The sequence below is a fragment of the Hyaena hyaena genome, unplaced genomic scaffold (assembly GCF_003009895.1).
Source record: "Hyaena hyaena isolate Hyena2069 unplaced genomic scaffold, ASM300989v1 scaffold_760, whole genome shotgun sequence".
NCBI lineage: Eukaryota > Metazoa > Chordata > Mammalia > Carnivora > Hyaenidae > Hyaena > Hyaena hyaena.
Window position 1 is genome coordinate 860,477 of NW_024081391.1, and position 21,199 is coordinate 881,675.

Here is a 21,199-nt window from a genome sequence, read left to right on the forward strand (position 1 = left end):
GACAATCAAAATATAAGAAGCAAAAACTAACAGAATTGAAGGGAGAAATAGACCATTCTACAATGATAGTTGGAGACTTCAATATCCCCCTCACAATAATGGGTGGAACCAGACAGAGTAAGGAAGTAGAGATTTACACAACACAATAAACCAACTAGAACTAACAGACATGTATAGAATATTCTACCCAACAATAGCATACACAGTCTTCTCAAGTGTATATGGAACATTCTCTAGGATAGACCATATGTTAAGCTGCAGATTAAGTCTCAATAGATTTTTAAAAGTAGATATCATACAAATTATATTTTCTGACTACAATGGGATGAAGTTAGAAATTAATAACAAAAAAAATGTAAAAATTCACAAAATTGTGGAAATTAAACAATACACTATTAAACAACCAATAGATCAAAGAAGAAATCACAAGTGCAATTAAAAAATACTTAGAAACAAATGTAAATAAAAACACAACGGGGCAGCTGTGTGGCTTAGTTGGTTAAGTGTCTGACTCTTAATTTTAGTTCAGGTCACCATCCTATGGTTCATGAGATTGAGCCCTGCATCAGGCTCTGTGCTGACAGTGCAGAGCCTGCTTGGGATTCTCTCCCTCTCCCTCTCTCTGACCCTCCGCTGTTCATTCTCTCTCTCTCTCTCTCTCTCTCTCTCTCTCTCTGTAAAAAAGTGAACTTTTAAAAAAAATGCAACATGCCAAAACTTTGGTTTTTGGTATGTGTGTGTGTATATGTTGATTTAAACTTTTCTTTAGGGGAGGGAACATCACACTTCTACTCAATTAAGAGGAACTTTTTTAGAGTCTAGAGGTCTTTTTTTTTTTTTACACTTACCATGTCATGAATTCATAGGGAATGGGTTCCAGTGGCTAAGGCTTCTTTCTACTGGTTCTTACAAAGTATGCTTCTCTGGGTGTAGCAGGCTGGTGCTTCTGTTGACCCCAGGTACCTTTCTCTTTGACTTCCTTCTTTTTCTGATCATTTTTCTTCATATGTTTCAGGAAGCTATCTCAACTCTCAAAGTGCTTAATATTTAAGCTCAACACATACATTAAAATTCTCATGGCAAGAACCAGATCCTTAACATGTTTGTTTACAACAATGTCAACAGCATGCTGGGCAACATTGTAGACTCTTCCAATTTGCCATGGTAATATTTGTGGGACATTCCTTTTTGACTAGTGCCTATTCCCTTGATGTCTACAATGTCACCTTTCTTGTAGATTCACATGTATGTGGCCAAAGGAACAACTCTGTTTTCTAAAAGGCCTAGAAAACATTGTAGCAGGTGCCTCATCTTTCTCTTTGTGTTGGTCATTCTAGCAAATTACCAGAAGATGGTGGTTCTAGCCAAAAGGCTCATACCAAAACTTTGAGATGCAATGAATGTGGTACTAAGAGGTAAATTTATAGCTGTAAATGCTTACATTAAAAAGAAAATAAGATGGGGCGTCTGGGTGGCTCAGTCGGTTGAGCATCCAACTTCAGCTCAGGTCATGATCTTGCACCCATAGATTCAAGCCTCGCATTGGGCTCTGTGCTAACAGCTCAGAGCCTGGAACCTGCTTCAGATTCTGTGTCTCCCTCTCTCTCTGCTTCTCCCTTGCTCGCACTCTGTCTCTGTCTCTCAAAAAAATAAAATAAAACATTAAGAAAATAAGAAAAATCTGAACCAACACCTAACTTTACAACTTAAGTAACTAGAAAAAGAAGAACTGGATGGCTCAGTCAGTTAAGCGTGCAAATCTTGATTTCAGCTCAGGTCATGATCTCACGGTTTTTGCTGACAGCATGGAACCTTCTTGAGATTCTCTCTCTGCCCCTCCCCTGTTCTCTCTCTCTCTTTCTCTCTCTCAGAATAAGTAAATAAACTTAAAAAAGGAAGAACAAACTAAACTCAAAGCTAGCAGAAGAGAGGAAATAACAAAGATTAGAGCAGAGATAAACTAAATAGAAATAGAAAAACAATAGAGAAAAATCAATGAAACCAAAACTTATTTTTTCAAAAAGACCAACAAAATTGACAGTTTAGATAGACTATGAGGAAAAGACAGAAAACTCAAATTACTAAAATCAGAAATGAAAATGGAGTGTTACTACCTATCTGACAGAAAAACAGGCTATAAGAGAATACTATGAACAATTGTACACCAGCAAGTTGTATTACCTAGATGAACAAATTCTTAGAAACACAAGATCTATCGAAGACTAGAATATCCGAATAGACCTATAACTACTAAGAAGGTTGAATCTGTAGTCGAAAATCTCCCAACAAGGCACCAGGCTGGCTCAGTCAGTAGAGTGTGCAACTATTGATCTTGGGGTTATGGGTTCAAGCCCCACATTGGGTACAGATTGCTTGAAAATAGTATCTTTTTAAAAATCTCCCAATATAGGGGCACCTGGGTGGCTCAGTCGGTTAAGCGTCCGACTTCAGCTCGGGTCATGATCTCACAGTTTGTGGGTTCGAGCCCCGCGTTGGGCTCTGTGCTGACAGCTACCTCAGAGCCTGGATCCTGTTTCATATTCTGTGTCTCCCTCTCTCTCTGACCCTCCCCTGCTCACGTAGTCTCTGTCTCTCTTTCAAAAATAAATAAAACATTAAAAAAAAGTTTTAAAAAAATCTCCCAATATAGAAAAGCCCCGGACCTGATGACTTCACTGATAACTTTTACCAAACATTTAAAGAAGAATTAATACCAATCCTTCTCAATTTTTTTTATTTAAGAGGAAGAAAGGTTACTTTTATTTCCTTAAGATTTTATTTTTAGGTAATCTCTACATCCAACATAGAGCTGGAACTCACAACCCCAAGATCCAGAGTCACATGGTCTACTGACTGAGCCAGCCAGGTGCTCTAAGGAGGAAACGCTTCTTAACTCATTCTATCAGGCCAATATTACCCCGACACCAAAGCCAAAGACATTACAAGAAAAGATAACTACAGACCAATATCCCTTATGAACACTGATGCAAAAAAATATCCTCAACAAAATGTTAGCAAATAAAATTCAGCATATTAAAAGGATTATAAAGGTGCCTGGGTGACTCAGTCGGCTGAGCATCCAACTCTTGATTTAGGCTCAGGTCATGATCTCACAGTTCATGAGGTCAAACCTTATGTCAAGCTCTGAACTGACAGCAGAAAGTCTGCTTGGTATTCTCTCTTTCCCTCTCTCTGCCTCTCTCTCTCTCTCTCTCACTCTCAAAATAAATAAATAAATGAACTTAAAAAAAAAAAAAAAAGGATTATACACCATGACCAGGTGGGACTTATTCTTGGAATGCAAAGTTGACTCAACATATGAAAATCAATCAATGTAATATGCTACACATCAACAGAACAAAGGTGGAAAAAGATACATGATCATCTCAATTGATGCAGAAAAAGCATTTGACAAAAATCAACACACTTTCATGATAAAAACACCCAAAAACCAAGAATAAAGGAGAACTACCTCAACATAATAAAGTCCATGTATGAAGAGTCCACATAAATACCATACTCATGGTAGCTCAAAACTTTTCCTCTAAGAGAAGGAATTACCTAAGGAATGACCACTTTCACCACTTCTATTCCACATAGTACGAGAAGTTTTAGCCAGAGCAATTAGGCAAGAAAAAGAAATAAATGGTATCCAAATTGGAAAAAAAGAAGTAAAATTATTTTTATTTGCAGATGACATGATCTTATATGTAGACAATTCTAAAAATTACATACACACAAAGTTGTTAAAACTAATGAATTCAGTAAAGTAGCAGGATACAGAGTCAGCACGCAAAAACCACTTGCATTTCTATGCACAAATGATGACTAATCTGAAAAACCAAGTTACAAAACTTATTTCATTTACAATAGCTTCAAAAAGAATAAAATACTTAGGAATTAACGTAAGCAAGGAAGTAAAAGACTTGTACAATGAAAACTACAAAACATTGCTGAAAGAAATTAAGGACATAAATAAATGAAAGCACATTCCATGTTTGTGGATTGGAAGACTTAATATTGTTAAAATATCAGTATTACTCAAGGTGATCTATAGATTCAATGGAATCCCTATCAAAATCCCAAAGATATTTTTTGCAGAAATAAGAAAACCATCACTAAAATATATATGGAATCTCAAGAGACCCAAAGAGCAAAAACAATCTTGAAAAAGAACAAACTGAAGAACTCACACTTGCTGATTTCAAAACTTACTACAAAGCTAATGTAATCAAAACAGTGTGGTATTAGTGTAATGACAAACATATAGACCAATGGAAGAGAATAGACAGCCCAGAAATAAACCTTCATATGATTTAAACCTTCATATAAACTTTCAAATTATTTTGACAAGGGTGCCAAGACCACTCAATAGGGAAAGAACAATCTTTTGTACAAATGGTGCAGGGAAAACTGGATGTCCACATGCAAAAGAACAAATTAGACCCCTACCTGTTAACTCAAAATGGATCAAGGACCTAAATGTAAGACCTAAAATAATAAAAAAATCTTAGAAGAAAACACAGTAAAAAAAAGCTTCACAACACTGGTTTGGTAATGATTTTTTAGATTGACATCAAAGGCATAGGTAATAAAAGAAAAAATAAACACACTGAACATCATATGGTCACAAAAAGACAAATGCTGTATGATTCCACTTACATGAGGTACTTAGAATAGACAAAATCATAAAGACAAAAAGTAGAATGGTCATTGCCAGGGGTTGGAAGTAGGGGAGAACGGAGAGCTTTTGTTTAATGGGTATAGAGTTACATACAGTTTTAAAAGATGAAAAAGCTTATAAAGATGGATAATAGATGGTAAGAGTTACACAACAATGCAATTGTATTTAATACGACTGAACTGTACACTTAATGGTTAAGATGGTAAATTTTGTTATGTGTACTTTACCACAATAAAAACGTGCTCTCCAAAAGTGAAGATCATTGTCTTTGTTTTACTATATTATAAAAAATCAAACAAAATGTATAGGCTGAAATTAAAGAAAAGCCTATACATTTGAAAAGTAAGATTTTCAAATTTATTTAGATCCAAAATAGAAAAATAAGAATTGTAATTCAAACTTAAAAAGCATGAGAAAAATTAGATTTTGACATTGATTACTTTAATAAACTAATATTTGTTTAAAATTCTAGTAACTATGCATAGCCTTTTTTTCTGTGCCCTCAAATATAAAAACATACAAACTTGCAACATGTTACTTCTTGCAACCGTCCCTGGCTAGTCTGTCCCATATCTGTGACATGAAATGTAATGGGGTCTCCTCAGCCCCAGAACCCTCTGCAGTGCCCATCTTAAAGCTCCCATTGCTAACTCGGAGCTCTAGTAAAGGAGAAATTTGTCCCATATGCCTTCTTTATACCTCTTCCTGAAGGATTTCTCTACCCTTTCCCTTCCATTATTAGCTCTGTGACACTTCAGGAATCCTGAGCTCTCACATTGCCCCAACCCCTAGAAGGAAACAGCTTGATGATCAACTCCAACTCCTAGGAATATTTACTAACACCTTCTGTGGCAAGCCCTGGGCAGGGTGTGTCCCCATGTTACCACACTTAACCACTCACATCCACCCTGTGAGGCAAGCATCAGCATCCTCATGTTACAGTGGAAACAGACTCACAACTTAAGCAACTGGCCCAGCTAGCAAGTGATTTAGAAGAGAAATGGCCTTGGACACAGAGTAGGCAGCACAGATATACCTTGACTGGTCTTCCACTTCTCAAATTTTTACCATCTGGTTGATCTTTACACCCCCTCCCCAGATTCCTCTGACCCACCCCCTTCCAGCTTCCAGGACTCTGACTGTGCCTGTCACCCTCAACATCTCTCTGTAGACAAGATGCTCACCAAAGGAGGGAAGATTCTGGCCCAATTTGCAGGTGAGAGAGAAGGCTGTCACAGCCCTTGCTCTTCAAGAATAACTTCAGAGGTGCCCTTAAAACCATGAAGGTGAGGAGAGTCAGGAGACGCAGGTGTAAGAGAAGGGGAAGCCCCACCACCAACCCACTCTCTTCCTCTCCCAGTCGAGGAAGCCTTCAGAAGCAGAGGGAGTGTGGGAAAGATGAGTCAGATATATTTCCCTTTGCGTCACAGAATCAAACTCTCCATCTGTGACTTCAGATAAATCCCAAGTAAGCCCAAGCAATCACTCACAGGGTGTGAGAGCAACACGCCTACAACACAAGGCATCCCTTTCCGACTCTGGGGAAAACCACTGCCTCTCTCAAAAGCCAATATGCTGCATGAACAATGAACAATTAGAAAATGAAACTAAGACAATGATTTCATTTACAATAGCACAAAAAAAGAATAAAATACTTAGGAATAAACTTAGTGAGGAAAGTGTAGGACTTGTACACTGAAAACTACAAAATGTTGAAAGACAGTAAAAGGGACCTAAATAAAAGGAAAGATAGCTTGTGTTCATAGATTGGAAGACTTATTAGTATTAGGATGACAATACTCCCCCAAATTAATGTACAGATCTAACCCAATCCCTATAAAAATTCCAACTGCCTTGCTTTGCAGAAATAGACACAAGCTAATCCTAAAATTCATATGGAAATGCAAGAGACACCAGATAGCCAAAATTATCTTGAAAAAGAAGTCAGAGGACTCACACTTTCTGATTTCAAAAATTAATACAAAGCTACAATAGTTAAAACAGTGTGGTACTGACATAAAAACAGATATATAAATCAATGGAATCAATTCAACATTCCAGATATCAACCTATATATCTATAGTCAATTGATTTTAACAAAAATGCCAAGGGGCGCATGGGTGACTCAGTTGGTTAAGCATCCAACTTCAGCTCAGTTCATGATCTCACATTTTGTGAGTTCGAGTCCCACGTCAGGCTCTGTGCTGACAGCTCAGAGCCTAGAACCTGCTTCGGATTCTGTGTTCCCTTCTCTCTCTGCCCTTCCCCTACTAGTGCTCTGTGTCTCTCTGTCTCTCAAAAATAAATAAAAGTAAAAATTTTTTTAAATATTTTTAATCCCAAGGCCATTCAGTGTTAAAAGAAATGCCTTTTCAACAAATGGTGCTGGGACAATGAAGATCCACAGGCAAAAGAATGAAGTTGGACCTCTACCTCAAATTGTATACAAAAATGAACTCAAAATCAATCCAAAAAAATAAATGTAAGAACTAAAACCATGAAAATGTTAGAAAGAAACAGATATAAATCTGCTTGACTTTGGATTAGACAACAGTGTCATCCAACATTTTCTTTCTTTTGGAAATCTTTGGATTTCTTTTGATCCAAAATCAAAAGAAAAAAATGACTACAAAAGAAATTGGACTTTATCAAAATTAAAAATTTTATGTATCGAGGATACTATCAGAAAGTGGAAAAACAATCCACCAAATGGAGAAAATATTTGCAAATCATATATCCAATAAGGGTCTAGTATCCAGAATATATAAAGAATCTCTTACAACTCAACAAAAAAGACAAATAGTCCAATTTAAACATGAACAAAGGAATAGATATTTCTCAAAGAAGATATATAAATGGTCAGTAAGCACATGAAAAATGCTCAGCACCATTAGTCTTAGGGATATGCATATCAAAACCATAGTGAAATATCCCTTCATTCTAACTAGGGTAGCTATAATTTTTTAACGGAAATTAACATGTGTTGGTAAGCATGTAGAGAAACTAGAATCTTCATGTACCATCAATGGGAATGCAGAATGGTTCAGTTGCTATGGAAAACAGTTTGTCAGTTCCTCAAGAAGTTAAACATAGAGTTACCACATGACCCAGCAATTCCAATCATAGGTATATACCCAACATATGTTCACACAAAACTTGTACATGGATGTTGATAGCAGTATTATTCATAATAGTCAGAAAGTGGAAATAACCCAAATGTCCATCAACTGATAAATGGATAAACAAAATGTGGTATAATAATGGAATATTATTCAGCCATAAAAAGAAATGAAGTACTGCTGATATATGCTACAACATAGATAAACCTTGAAGATATTGTGCTAAAGTGAAAGAAGCCACGTACAAATGGCCACATATTATACAACCCCATTTACATGAAATGTTGAGAATAGGCAAATCTATAGAGGAAAAAAAAACAGCTTAGGGGGTTGGAGGAGGGCAGAGAGTGAAGGGAACAAGTGGGACTAACTGCCACTGAGTATGAATTTTCTTTTAAGAGAGATGGGAATGTTCTCAAATCAGATAGTGGTGCAATTTGCCCAACTTTGTGAAAACCCTAAACACAACTGAAGTGTACATTATAAAATCGTTAAACTTTTTTTTTTGAGAGAGAGACAGACAGAGAGAGAGAGAGAGCAAGAGAGAGACAGACAGAGAGAGAGAGAGAGAGCAAGCAGGAGAGGGGCAAAGAGAGAGCGAGAGAGAATCTTAAGCAGGTTTCACGCCCAGTGCAGAGCCTAACAACCTTACAACTGTGAGATCGTGACCTGAAACAAAAATCAAAAGTTGGACACTTAACCAACTGAGCCACTCAGGTGCGCCCATCATAAAATAGTTAAAATGTTTAATTTTATCTCAACTTAGAGTCAACATGCACCAAGGAGTCCTTCAGTCTGGGCTCAAGGTGAGTATAGATCTTAGAAAGGCATCTAATGCTGAAACAGAGGAGCCAAAGGTCAGCCAAGTTCCAACTTCCAGCTCACAAACAAGCTAAGAAAGACCACCTTTGAGCAGGTCTGAAGTGTCCTGAGGCTTGTTAAGGTGGGGAGACAGGAATGACTTCCCCTGCCACAAGGAGGCTTTTCTCAGCCCCTAGGGCAGATGGCGAACATCTGAAGGGAGCCACGGGATTGGCAGAGGCCCTGCAGGTTGAGTCATAAAGCAGAGGACTTTGTAAAGAGCCAAGAGTGGACTTTAGAACGCTGGTGGCGTCACAAGAATAAAGATGTCACCAAAGAGGAGATACAGCGGCCAATGATGGTAGAAGATGGTGATTGCCCTCACTGGCAATCAAAAGAACATACCCGAAAACAACAATGAGATGGCATTTTCCCCCAATTAAATTGTCTGAAATGGTTTGCCAAAATGAAATTTGGCAGGATATGCGGAAATCTGTGTTCTCACTCCGCCGCTGGTGGGTGTGTGAGTTGGTAGAGACACTTTGGAGGGCAACTTGCCAGTACCTATTAAAGTGAAAAATATTCATACCTTATGACTCAGCGATTCTAATGCCCAGGATTCTGAAGACACACTCCCACATGCACAGGGAGGTACGAGATGTTTATATGACACCATTTGTTGTAATGAAATGTTGCAGGGGGCAGCGCAATGGTCATGAACAGGAGAATGGCTAAAAAGCCTACGTACATCCATTGTCTATTTAACAAAATGAGTATCTTTATAACATAAAATGATCTCCAAGGCATGTTACTGGATTTAAAAAGCAAATTCTAGGGGCGCCTGGGTGGCTTAGTCGGTTAAGCGTCAGACTTTCGCTTAGGTCATGATCTCGTGGTTCGTGGGTTCGAGCCCCGCGTCGGGCTCTGTGCTGACTGCCAGCTCAGAGCCTGGAGCCCATTTCAGAGTCTGTGTATCCCTCTCTCTCTGACCCTCCCCTGCTCACGCTGTCTCTCTCTCTCTCCTAGAAATAAATAAAAATATTTTTTAAAAAAGCAAATTCTAGAATGATATATATGATTTATGAGAAAACAAAACCAGAAACACAAGTGTGCTGAGGCCCTTGGAGATTTCTGAGGGGAAGGCTGAGATGCTAGGTCAAGTAAGAGTCCTTTCTTTATCCAGGACACCTGGATGGCTCAGTTGGTTAAGCGCCCAATTCTTGATTTCAGCTCAGGTCATGATCTCACAGTCATTAGATTGAGCCCCTCGTTGGGCTTCACTGAATGCATAGCCTAAATAAATAAATAAACATTAAAAAAAAAGAATCTTTTCTTTATCTGGACAAAGATAAGCTTTAAAAAGCAACACATGAAGAACATAAAATCGCCAGGCTAGGGGTAGTTTCATTTCCAAGAGCTAATTTTTTGTTGTTTGTTTCATTTTTTGTTTTGGGGGGGCTATCTTTTAGCTTCTTTTTTTGTTAAGTTTTATGTATTAGGTAATCTCCACACCCAGTGTGGGGCTTGAACTTACAACCCCGAGATCAAGAGTCGTACACTCTTCAATCCGAGCCAGCCAGGCATCCCCCAAGAGATAATTTTCTAATAAGTGGAGAAAACCAATGCATGATTTGTTCCTCAGGCTTTATATATAATTCTGTGTTAGGAGAATTACTGCCGATTGTGTAATATTTCCTTTAGAGAAAAGAGGTAAACTACCATGTCCCAAATAAGAAAGGAAAAGTTGAAATCAGGTGTCCTCACTGTCAATTATCTCAGGTATGAACGAGGGGCATAAGCCCTTGCCAGGGAGAAGTAGTGACCCCCTGAGGCACATGAGGCTTTTCACCCACCTTCTGGGAGACAAGGGTCTTTTATATTGCTCAATGATATGGCTTTATTTGCTTATATATTTTTTACTGTGCTAAAATTGCATGACATGAAATTTACTATTTTAGCTGGTTTTTAAGCACACAATTCAGTGGCATTAAGTACATACACATGGTTGTGTGATATTGTGTCTTTGAGACTCCTCCGTGTTACTGGGTGTAGCTGCTTGTAGGCCATTTGTTTTCATTTCTCCAAAGTGTTCCACTGGGTGAATATTCCAGTGGGTGAACATACCACAATTTATTATTCAAACTACCATTTATGGACCTATGGGTTCTTTTTTTCCTTTTTTTTTTTCTTTTCATTTGTTATTACAAATAGTTGTGCTTGAACATTCTTGCACCTGTCTCCTGGGGCACATGTGCAAGAATTCCTAGTGCATATAACTACTGGCAGAATGGATGGGTTTTACTTATTTAATTTTCTAGAAAGAGACCTATAAATGTATTTCTTGTATAATGAAATTTCAATTTAGAAAAAGGAAAGCAAAGAAAGAAATCAGGATGGTTTCATAAAGCAAAAGAGCAGGGAACAATCTCTGTGAGATAGGAAGCAGAAAGGAAGAGGAAGAACAACTGAGACGTGTCCACAGGCTGAGCTCAGAAGGTATCATCAAGCATAAATTCAATCCAACACATGTACCGCATACCAAATATGTGTCTGGCTCTGTAAGTGCTAGAGTGAGCAGTGGACTGGAATTCAGAAGACCTGGGCTCTCTCTCAACTTTGCCACAAAGAGCAAGTAATTTCTCCTTGGCCAGTGGTTCTGACATCTGTAAGATGAGGAGATATACCTGGAGGATCAGAAACCTTTCATCCAGCTCTGCTGGTTTGGGATCCTAAGCTGGTTGAAGTAGGAAGACAGAGGCTTGCCAGGAGCAATCTAGGGTCCAGACAGAAAAGAACTCTGCCTTTCCAGGATAAAAAAAAATAAAAAAATAAAATAAAAAAATAAAATAAAATAATAAAATAAAATAAAATAATAAAATAAAATAAAATAAAATACCAAAGACAATTACTGGGTGCAGCTCTAGTGAGCCAGCAGAAATGATGTGATGGTAAATCTTTAACAGCTGACTCTCTGGGACAGGGAGCCCTTGGTTTGTAGTGGCATTTACTCATTTATGTGGTTGTAAATGCTCCAACCAGAGTCAATTTCCAGCTACCAATGTGTTCATAAAGTACCAGCTCATAAAACCTTTGACAATTTAACAATCAGGCTTTGGCTCGACAGTACTAACTAGCTCTAGCACACCTCTGAGAAGCAAACTAGCTCTGAAAGGTAGGGCTCAAATGACACCCCCATAGGCCAGAAGGAGAAATGAAGACAAATCACTCATAGGACTCAGTGCTTTAGACTCAGTTAAAGTCTGGGGAGATCGGACTTGCCTCCCCTTACTGGGAAGATCACTAGATTGGTTGTGTGTACAGTCTTCATGGGTCTGGGTAGGCAAAAAGAATCACTCAGGAAAAGAACAAGAGGAAATCTCAGGGCCCAGGAGCCCATGGTGAGGGGAAACATCTCCCTTGGAAAATCACTCTTCCACCTTATGAAGAACCTCCTGAGAACGAGTGATACTTGGAGCAGACACGCTGCACACAGCCTGGTCTGTTCAGCAAGTGGTTCTATCACTTCCATGCTCCTTTGATTCCATTCCCAGGTTAACCGGCTGTTCTTCCAATCCCCTTTCTTGAGATTTGCAGCCTCAAACACCAAGAAAGGAAGGAAAGGAATAAACATTTTTTGAGTACCCACATGAGGCAAGGCACTCCATTTATGTCATTACTCTTAAGTCTCTCAACATGCCTCATAGAACGTGACACCAGTCCCAAGTAGAACGAGACTCAATTTAGAGAGATTTCGGGACTCACCCAAGACGATGCATCTTAAGTAAGAGCTGGCAGACATGCTTCTGGACCACCCATGTGTGTGACTCTGAAAGCCGTGCTCTCTCCAACTAACCTGAGACCCTCCATTCTCAGTGGGTTGGGGGCCCAGGACCCCTCACTGTCTCTTCCCTTGCCCTGGTGTCTTTGAGAATTTCCCTTTGCTGGTTTTGCCCTTTGCTGACTCCATGACTGACAGAAAACCCTAGTAAGCGCTCCAATCTTACACATGTCAGTTTACATAATATCTGATTTCAGAAACTAGCTTTACCCTAAACCAAAATTAATTCTTTAAAGGATATATCAGAGAAAATCAGGAGAGGCAACAAGTTCTAAAGAAAATAGAGCACTCGGGAAGGGGAGGCCGACCACAGCACCCTATGAAACTGGGATTTCCAGCTCCTGAAACAACAACAAAAAAAGCCTTGAAATGCTATATAACATTCTTTTACACGCAGAGTTAAGCTCTCAACAAATAAAGGAAAATCCCAGATGCTAGAGAAGCAGGCAGGCAGAACTGGAAATTACTGGGGTAAGGGCATGAGCCAATAAGGGACTCTGGTCACCAGGGACTGAAGTTTTAACGCCCACATGGGTCCAGGAGAGAAGACATTGTGCCCCACCACACCAGAAATTGGAAAAGACACACTCCCATACAATGCTAGAAACCTTTAAGGGAAATCTAGAAAACCCCAGTCTGGAACACAGAGCCTCAACAAGGAAGCTTGCCTGCCTCTATCTCCCTTCAGGGTGGACAAAAAATTATCTTGAAAATTTGTAACTATAAGTTTGTGATCACTTAGGTTTAGGGTTCAAATTTATATAATTGTGATTGAGAAACCCCCTTCACCTCTGAGAAAATAATAGATAAATTGGTCTCAGGTCAGTACAATTCCCTAGAATGTCTGATAAAATCAACTGCAAAACCAGCTTGAAGAGACCTGCTCTCAACCTGGGCCACCAAGTATCCCAACAGAAAAAGTTTTGCTGAAGATAAACTCGTGATTCAAAATTAGAAAACACACCCAACTGGGGCACCTATGTGGCTCAGTCAGTTGAGCATCTGACTTCAGCTCAGGTCAGGATCTCACGGTTCATGAGTTCAAGACCCTAATCAGGCTCTCTGCTATCAACACAGAGCCCACTTTGGATCCTCTGTCTCCCTCTCTTCTCTGCCCCTTTCCCACTCATGCTCTTTCTCTCTCAAAACTAAATAAACATTAAAAGAAAACACACCTAACCTAGAGTACCTTTTTCATATAAATAAGTCATTAAAACCAAACATTTGAACTTAGACCCAGATCCACTGGTCACTGTATATAAAGTGTTGAAGCAATATTTTGTGAAAATAATAAAGCATATTAAATCATATTACTTTTACTAAATATATTATTACTAATGCATTGTTATACTGTGTAAAATGTCATTGTATATTATTTTAATGAAAGCGAATCTTTTATGTTGTAAATAAGTAATTATACTATTATCTTTAAATATTGTTATCCCTAACTTTACCTCATCATTTTTGTATTTTTATATGTGACTTACGTCATTTTGTCTCATCCTTTTTAATGTCTATATACTTATATAGAATTTGTATTTAAACAATGATCTATGAACATAATATACTTGAAAATATTGCATATATTTGGGGATACATGCTCAAAATCATTTGATTGATGAAGTACAAAATCAAAAAAGTTTGGAGACCACTGAATTAGAAATATACATATTTTTTTTTCCTGGTGCGTATGGGACATTTACAGCCACAGCCTAGACCACAGAGTAAATCCCAAACCAGAGGATCTATATGTATTAGTTTTCTATGGCTACTCTAACAAATTACCACAAACCGATTAGCTGAAAAGAATCCAAATTTACTATCAGAGCTCTGTAGGTCAGAAGTTGTAAATTATCATACTAGGTTAAAATCAAAGCATAAGCAAGCTGCGTTGCTCCCCAATTCTCCCTGGAGGCTCCAGAGAATCAGTTTCAGCTCCTGAGAATCAGTTTCTAGTTTCTGGAGGCCTTCCACATTCCATAGCCCATGACCTTCTTCTTCCAACTTCAAGCTCAGCAATAAGTTTGGCTGACTCCTTCTCCTGCTGCCACCCCTCTGGTTCTCTCCTCTGCCTCTCTTTCCACTTATAAGGACCAGTGCTGTTGTAATGGTTCCACTTGGATAGTGTAAGATAATCTCCCTATCTCAGGGCCAGCTGATCAGCCATCTTGATTCTGTCTGCAACTTTGATTCCCCTTTACCATGAAACATATTCAGTTCTGATGATGTACACATCATTGGAGAGCCAGTATTCTGCTTACCATATTATACATACAACTGACATTCTCTGACCACAATGAAATAAAACCAAAATTGATAAAAAGGAAACATTTTAAATCTCATTGGTCTGGAAATTTTTTTAATGTTAATTTATTTTTGAGACAGAGAGAGAGAGAGCACTCAGAAGTGAGCAAGGGAGGGGCAGAGAGAGGAAGAGAGAGGATCAATCCAAAGGAAGCTCTGCGCTGTGAGCATACAGCTCGAAGCAGGGCTCAAACTCATGATCATGAGACTGAGCTAAAATCAAGAGTTGTCAGATGCTTACCCAACTGAGCCACCCAGGGACCCCTGAAAAAAATTATTTTAATTCTATATATTACATAATGCTCACCACCAAAAGTATAGTTACCACCCAACACCATACAGTGTTACTGCAATATTATTGACTATACTCTGTATGCTATACTTTTAATCGCTTGTAAGTTATAATTTTTAGTTGTATTAGAACTGGAAGTTTGTACCTTTTAATCCCCTTCACCTATTTCACTCATCCCTCCACCCCCATCCCCTCTGGCAACAACCAGTTTGTTTTCCGTATTTCTAAGTCTGTTTACATTCGCTGCTTGTTTTTTAGATTCCACATATAAGTGAAATCATATGGTCTTTGTCCTTCTCTGCCTGACTGACTTCATTTAACATAATACTCTCTAGTTCTATTCATGTTGCAAATGGCAAGATATCATTTTTTTTATGGATGATTAATATTCCATTGTATATATATGTCACATCTTCTTTATTCATTCATCTATTGCTGGACACTTGGGCTGCTTCCATATCTTAGCTATTGTAAATAATGCTGCTATTAAACACAGGAATGCATATATATTTTCAAATTAATGTTTTCAATTTCTTGGGTAAATATCCAGAAGTGGAATTACTGGATCGTATGGTACTTCCATTTTTAATTATTTGAGAAACCTCCATACTATTTTCCATCGTGGTCACACCAGTTTACCTTCCTAAAGGAAAGTAGTGCATGAGCATTCTCTTCTCCACATCCTCACCAACACTTGCTATTTCTTGTCTTTTTGATAGCAGCCATTTTGACAGGTGAGAGGTGATATTTCATCATGTTTTTGATTTGCATTTCCCTGATGATTAGTGATATTGAGCATCTTTTCATATACCTGTTGCTCTTCTTTGGAAACATGTGTAATCAGGTCCTCTTCCTATTTTAAAACCAGATTATTTGGAGTTTTTAGTGTTGAGTTGTATAAGTTCTTTATATCGATAAATATAAAGAACTGATTGGATAAATCACTTGCAAATATCTTCTCCCACTCAATAGTTGCATTTTCATTTTGCTGATGGTTTCCTTTGCAGTGCAAAAGTTTTTTATCTTGGTATAGTCCCAGTAGTTTGATTGTTTGTTTGTTTGTTGTTTGTTTTGAGAGAGAGTGGGGAAGAGGGGCAAAGGGAGAGAAAGAGAATCTTAAGCAGACTCCACACTCAGCTCAGAGCCCGAGACAGGGCTCAATCCCATGACCCCGGGATCATGACCTGAGCCAAAATCAAGAGTCAGACATTCAACAGACTAAGCCACCCAGGTATCCCTCATTAGCTTATTTTTGCTCTTGTTTCCCCTGCCTAAGGAGAAATAGCCATAAATGTGTTGCTAAGGTTGATCTCCAAGAGATTATTGTCTAGGCTTTCTTTTAGGAGTTTTATGGTTTCAGGTCTCACATTTAGCTCTTTAATCCATTTTGAGTTTACTTTTGTGTATGATGTAAGAAGTGATGTGGACATTTTAACACTTTTTTTAGGTGTATTTATTTTGAGAGAGAGAGTGAGAGAGAGTGTGATCGGGGAAGGGGCAGAGAAAGAGGGAGAATCTCAAGATTCTCAAATCATAAAACCATGAGATCATGACCTAAGCCAAAATCAAGGGTTGGACATTTAACCAATCAAGCCACTTAGGCACCCCAATGATGTGGAAATTTTAAAATGTACTTATAAATAATATATAGTACAAAACTAAATAACAAAGGGGAAAAAATAAGTCAACATAATGAAGACACAATATAGCAAACTTATAATGTAATATGTTTTATTATTTTCACAAAATCTTGCTTCAGCTTAAGCCAAAATAGTTCTTGGGGGGAAATTTATAGCCTTAAATGCAAACATTATAAAAGAAAATTTTTAATTAATGAACTGAGTATCCAATTCAAGAAGTTAGAAAAAGAATGGTAGAATAAACCCAAAGAAAGTAAAAGGAAAGAAATAGTTTAAAAATTACACCAGGGATGCCTAGGTGGCTCAGTCAGTTAAGTGTCCAACTCTTGATTTTGGCTCAGGTAATGATCTCATGGTTCATAGATCGAGCCCCATATCGGGCTCTCTGCAGACAGCACAGAGCCTACTTGGAATTCTCTCTCTCTCTCCCTCTCTCTCTGCTCCTTTCCCATTTACACGTGTGTTTGCTCTCTCTCTCTCAAAATAAATAAACATTTAAAATAAAATAAAATATTAAACAATTAAAAGAAATAAAAAATTACACCAAAGTAAAATATAACAGAAAATAATAATAATGGAAAACCACAATGAAATCAAAATGAATTGAAGCAATTAATAATTAGATATATTTCTTGCAACTCTATCAAGAAATAAATGAGGAAATTATAAGTAAACAATAATAGAAATGAAAAAAAATAACTGTGATCTATTGGTGATTTTAAATATTTCCACCCACAAATCTAAAAGAGATTAAATAGATAATCTCCCAGAAAAATATAAACCACTAAACTGACTTTGAAGAAATTGAAAACCTGAATTAAATCAGCAGTGGAAAACTTACACTCAAAATACACACATGTGCACAACACACACACACATTCTGCCAAGACTTCAAGGACCAGATCACCCCTATTTTACATCAGCTGTAGATAAGAAAAGCTATTATGGCTCAAGAAGAGAAGTGGTCAAATCAAAAATAGGGTGGTGCCTAGAAACTTAAACCAAAAGAACAAACAGTTCTCAGGAAGTTAGAGAGCTGTCAGACCCCACATACGTCCTGGCTGAAGCTCTCCTCACCCCTTAAGGGAAACGCATCTGTATTGCACCCTATCTCTCCCCTTCATGGTGCTGCAGTAATGGCCTTTACTAAAAACTTTACATTTGTCTTTGAGATTATTTGGTCAATTTCTGATTCTGTCAATTACATGAGGGCAGACGTCACTATTTTTTTTTTCATCTTTGTGACCTGGCATAGAATGGACGTGCAAAAAATTCTCATTGAGGAGTGGAATTTAGGAGGTCAATGTGCCCTTGGGCTCCCTTAAATTTCAAATTTATAATTGTGGATAGAACTATCAAGGAATAAGGCTGAGGAAAGACCACCTAATTTTCAGCAAGTACCTTAAGTGCCAGGAGATGCCAGGAGCTGGAGATGGGAAACTGAAAAGTAGTAGAGGTTGGAAGAAATGCCCACAAATGCTTGGTCCCCTTTGAGACACAGACTGAGGAGTCCCAAGAATGCAAATTACAGAACCGGGAAATGAGCTCACCCCACTGCCCTACCCACTTGGCCACTTGGTCTCTCAAAGAGAGGCTGGGAAGGAAGATCTAAAGTGGTGGGCAGGCAGGGAGGGAGGGGAAGAGGGTTGATGTTATCAAAGAAAGGCGGGAGTGGAGGACAAAGGAATGGAGACAAATGGAATGGGGGACAAAGAAGGCTAGAAAAACTAAGGCCTTTGGCTGATAAGGATCAGGAACAGTGATTTCTGACGCCTATGTAATGTAACAGAACTTCCTTCTAATGAAAGATCTCAGAGAGAGTTTGTTCTGCTGAGTACTTTGACTGGCCATAGATTTATAAACGGCCAAATCTGATTTGGAGATTAGGGGCTGAAGACAGATGAAGTATGCTGCCAGACAGAACATTTCTAAAACGCAGTCTGTGACAGAGAAGGGCAGGGTGGCAGTGTCAGCAAGATAGCGCCTTAACTGCCTTGTAAGGTAGCAAGATCACTGATTAATCTCTGGGGGAGGAAGGACCATTGAGAATAAGAATATCCAACACAATTTTAGGTTGTATCTTTATGATATATAAACCTTCAGGGGCTCCTAGGCGGCTCACTCAGTTAAGTGTCCAACTTCGGCTCAGGTCATGATCTCACGGTTCAAGAGTTCAAGCCCTGCATGAGGCTCAGAGCCCCCTTCAGACCCTCTGTAACCATCTCCCTCTGCCCCTCCCCCATTGGCTCTCTCACATGCCCTCGTGCTCTTGCTCTCTCTCCCTTTCTCAAAAATACAAATTTAAAAAAAAAAAAAAAAAAAAAAAACCTTCAGTAAAAGCTTTGCCACACCTAGCAGGCTTCTGTTTATAGTTGGTTTGGAGGAAAATTCAAGAAAGCCCTGTGTTCCAAATTTGGAACTTGTGGCAAGGCAGCAGTGAGGCAACAACCAGAAGCACAGAAGCAGAGACAGGACTTTAGCTGAGAGAGGAGTTGGAGTGAGAGGTGACCATAACAGTGGACCCATTGGAATTTATCCAGTAGACAGTCCTGTCTCCTCCCCACTCTGTTCAGGACCTGCCCTGATTGGAAGGTGAGCAGTGTCTTGTCTGCATGTCGAGGAGCAGAGTGGCCCCAGCTGACATCCAGGCTATGGTCACTGCTCCAGACTGAGGGTGAGCCAGGCCTTCAAAAGTAATGAAAGTTAGGGGTGCCTGGCTGCCTCAGTCAACAGAGCATGCGACTCTTGATCTCAGGGTTATGAGTTCAGGCCCCACATTGGGCATGGAGCCCACTTTAAAAAAAAAAAAAAAGTAGCAAACATCATCAAAAGAAGTCTTCTGTGAATGTGTCTCTGGAGATTCAAGAAAAGGAAGATGTTGAGAAGAGAAGATGTATCTCTGTGCCAGCAGGTGTGGAGAGAAGCTGCACCCCAAAAGAGAATGTGGTAGTGGAAGATTCTGGAGGAGAGGGCAGCAGGCTGCACTCACAGGGCCTGGGGACAAGAGGAAGGACCTGGCCAGGGAGCCAGGCCAGGAGAGGCCAAGACTTACCAGAAATTGATGCAAACAGCACAGAAGACAGGAGATGAGGTCATTCCATTTGCCCAGAGGAAAGTGAGGTCCCGAAAGCTGGCTTTCCTCCTTCTGGCCAGGGTCCTCCAGCCAGGACAGCCAGGCAGAGCCTGCTCCTGCCCTTTCCCCCACGGAGAGGGGACAGTGGGCCCTAGCTCAGAGCACAAATGCCTCCCTTGCATGGCTGAGTAGCTCACAGCTAGTCAGTCCTCCCAGAGCCCCCCAGTTCCCTTTTGGGTAAGTTCTCCCTAAAGGTCCTAACTCCTCATTGTTCCTGCATGGGGTCATCCAACCCCACAGGCCCCATCTCCCCATGCCCGCCCAAGGTTTAAGATTCACAGTGAAGGGGCACCTGGGTGGCTCAGTCCGTTGAGCGTCCAACTTCGGCTCAGGTCATGATCTCACGGTTCATGGGTTCGAGCCCCGCGTCAGGCTCTGTGCTGACAGCCAGCTCAGAGCCTGGAGCCTGTTTCAGATTCTGTGTCTCCCTCTCTCTCTGACCCTCCCCTGCTCACACTGTCTCTCTCTCTGTCTCTCAGAAATAAATAAAACATTTTTAAAAATTAAAAAAAAAAATGTTCACAGTGAAGACAGTGACCATAATCTGCGGAGGGGGAGGGCTGGTAGTGGCATCACAATCCTCAGATCCCACGGTTCCCACTCTGAGGAGGGAATTCAGGCACCCTGCCACATAGGGAAAAGGATGGCTGGGTATAAGTAGTTCTTCAGATCACACTCATATATGGCTTCCCACTTGTGAGGACCCTCTTGAAGAGAGGGGGGAAAGGCAGGAGAATGGAAAATATGAAGAGAAAGGAAACAAGAGTGAGACAGAGAACAGACCTAACAAGTGAGATCACAGGAGTGTGACATTTTGCAGCCTTGTTTCCGTAGTGTAGTGGTCATCATGTTCACCTCGCACAGGAGTGTGACATTTTATGAGCAGAATGGAAAACAACGGCAAAGCCCCTGAATGAAAAGTGTCCTGGAGAAATAAGCCGTGTGTTCCCAGGACTCAAAGAGAGGAAAGTCCAGCTAGTTCCAGTATCCCCAGGTCAGAGGAAGAAGGGAAGCGATGACCCAGAGGAATCTAATCCCAAGTGCCAACGCTGGGAAGGGAGATGTCCCAGGTGCTCCAGGACACCAGGGACGGACAAAGGTGGATAAAGACGGTAGTGAGATGAGGAGGGAGGGCCGATGGACAGGCGTGATACCCATCCCACAGGTTGGCAGGAAGAGTAGATGAGATCACATGTGATCTCCTAGCAGAGTCCGGCAGAGAGGACACAGGTTTAAGTCCCTTGTTTGCAATTTTAAACAATTCTGTGACAGACTTTTGGCCATAAAACCAGACCTTGGTCGATGCAAGGGTTAGCTACAGTCCTTATTCATCCCCACTTAATTTTTTTTTCGGGGGGGGGGAGGGACAGGGGAAGAGAGAGAGAGAA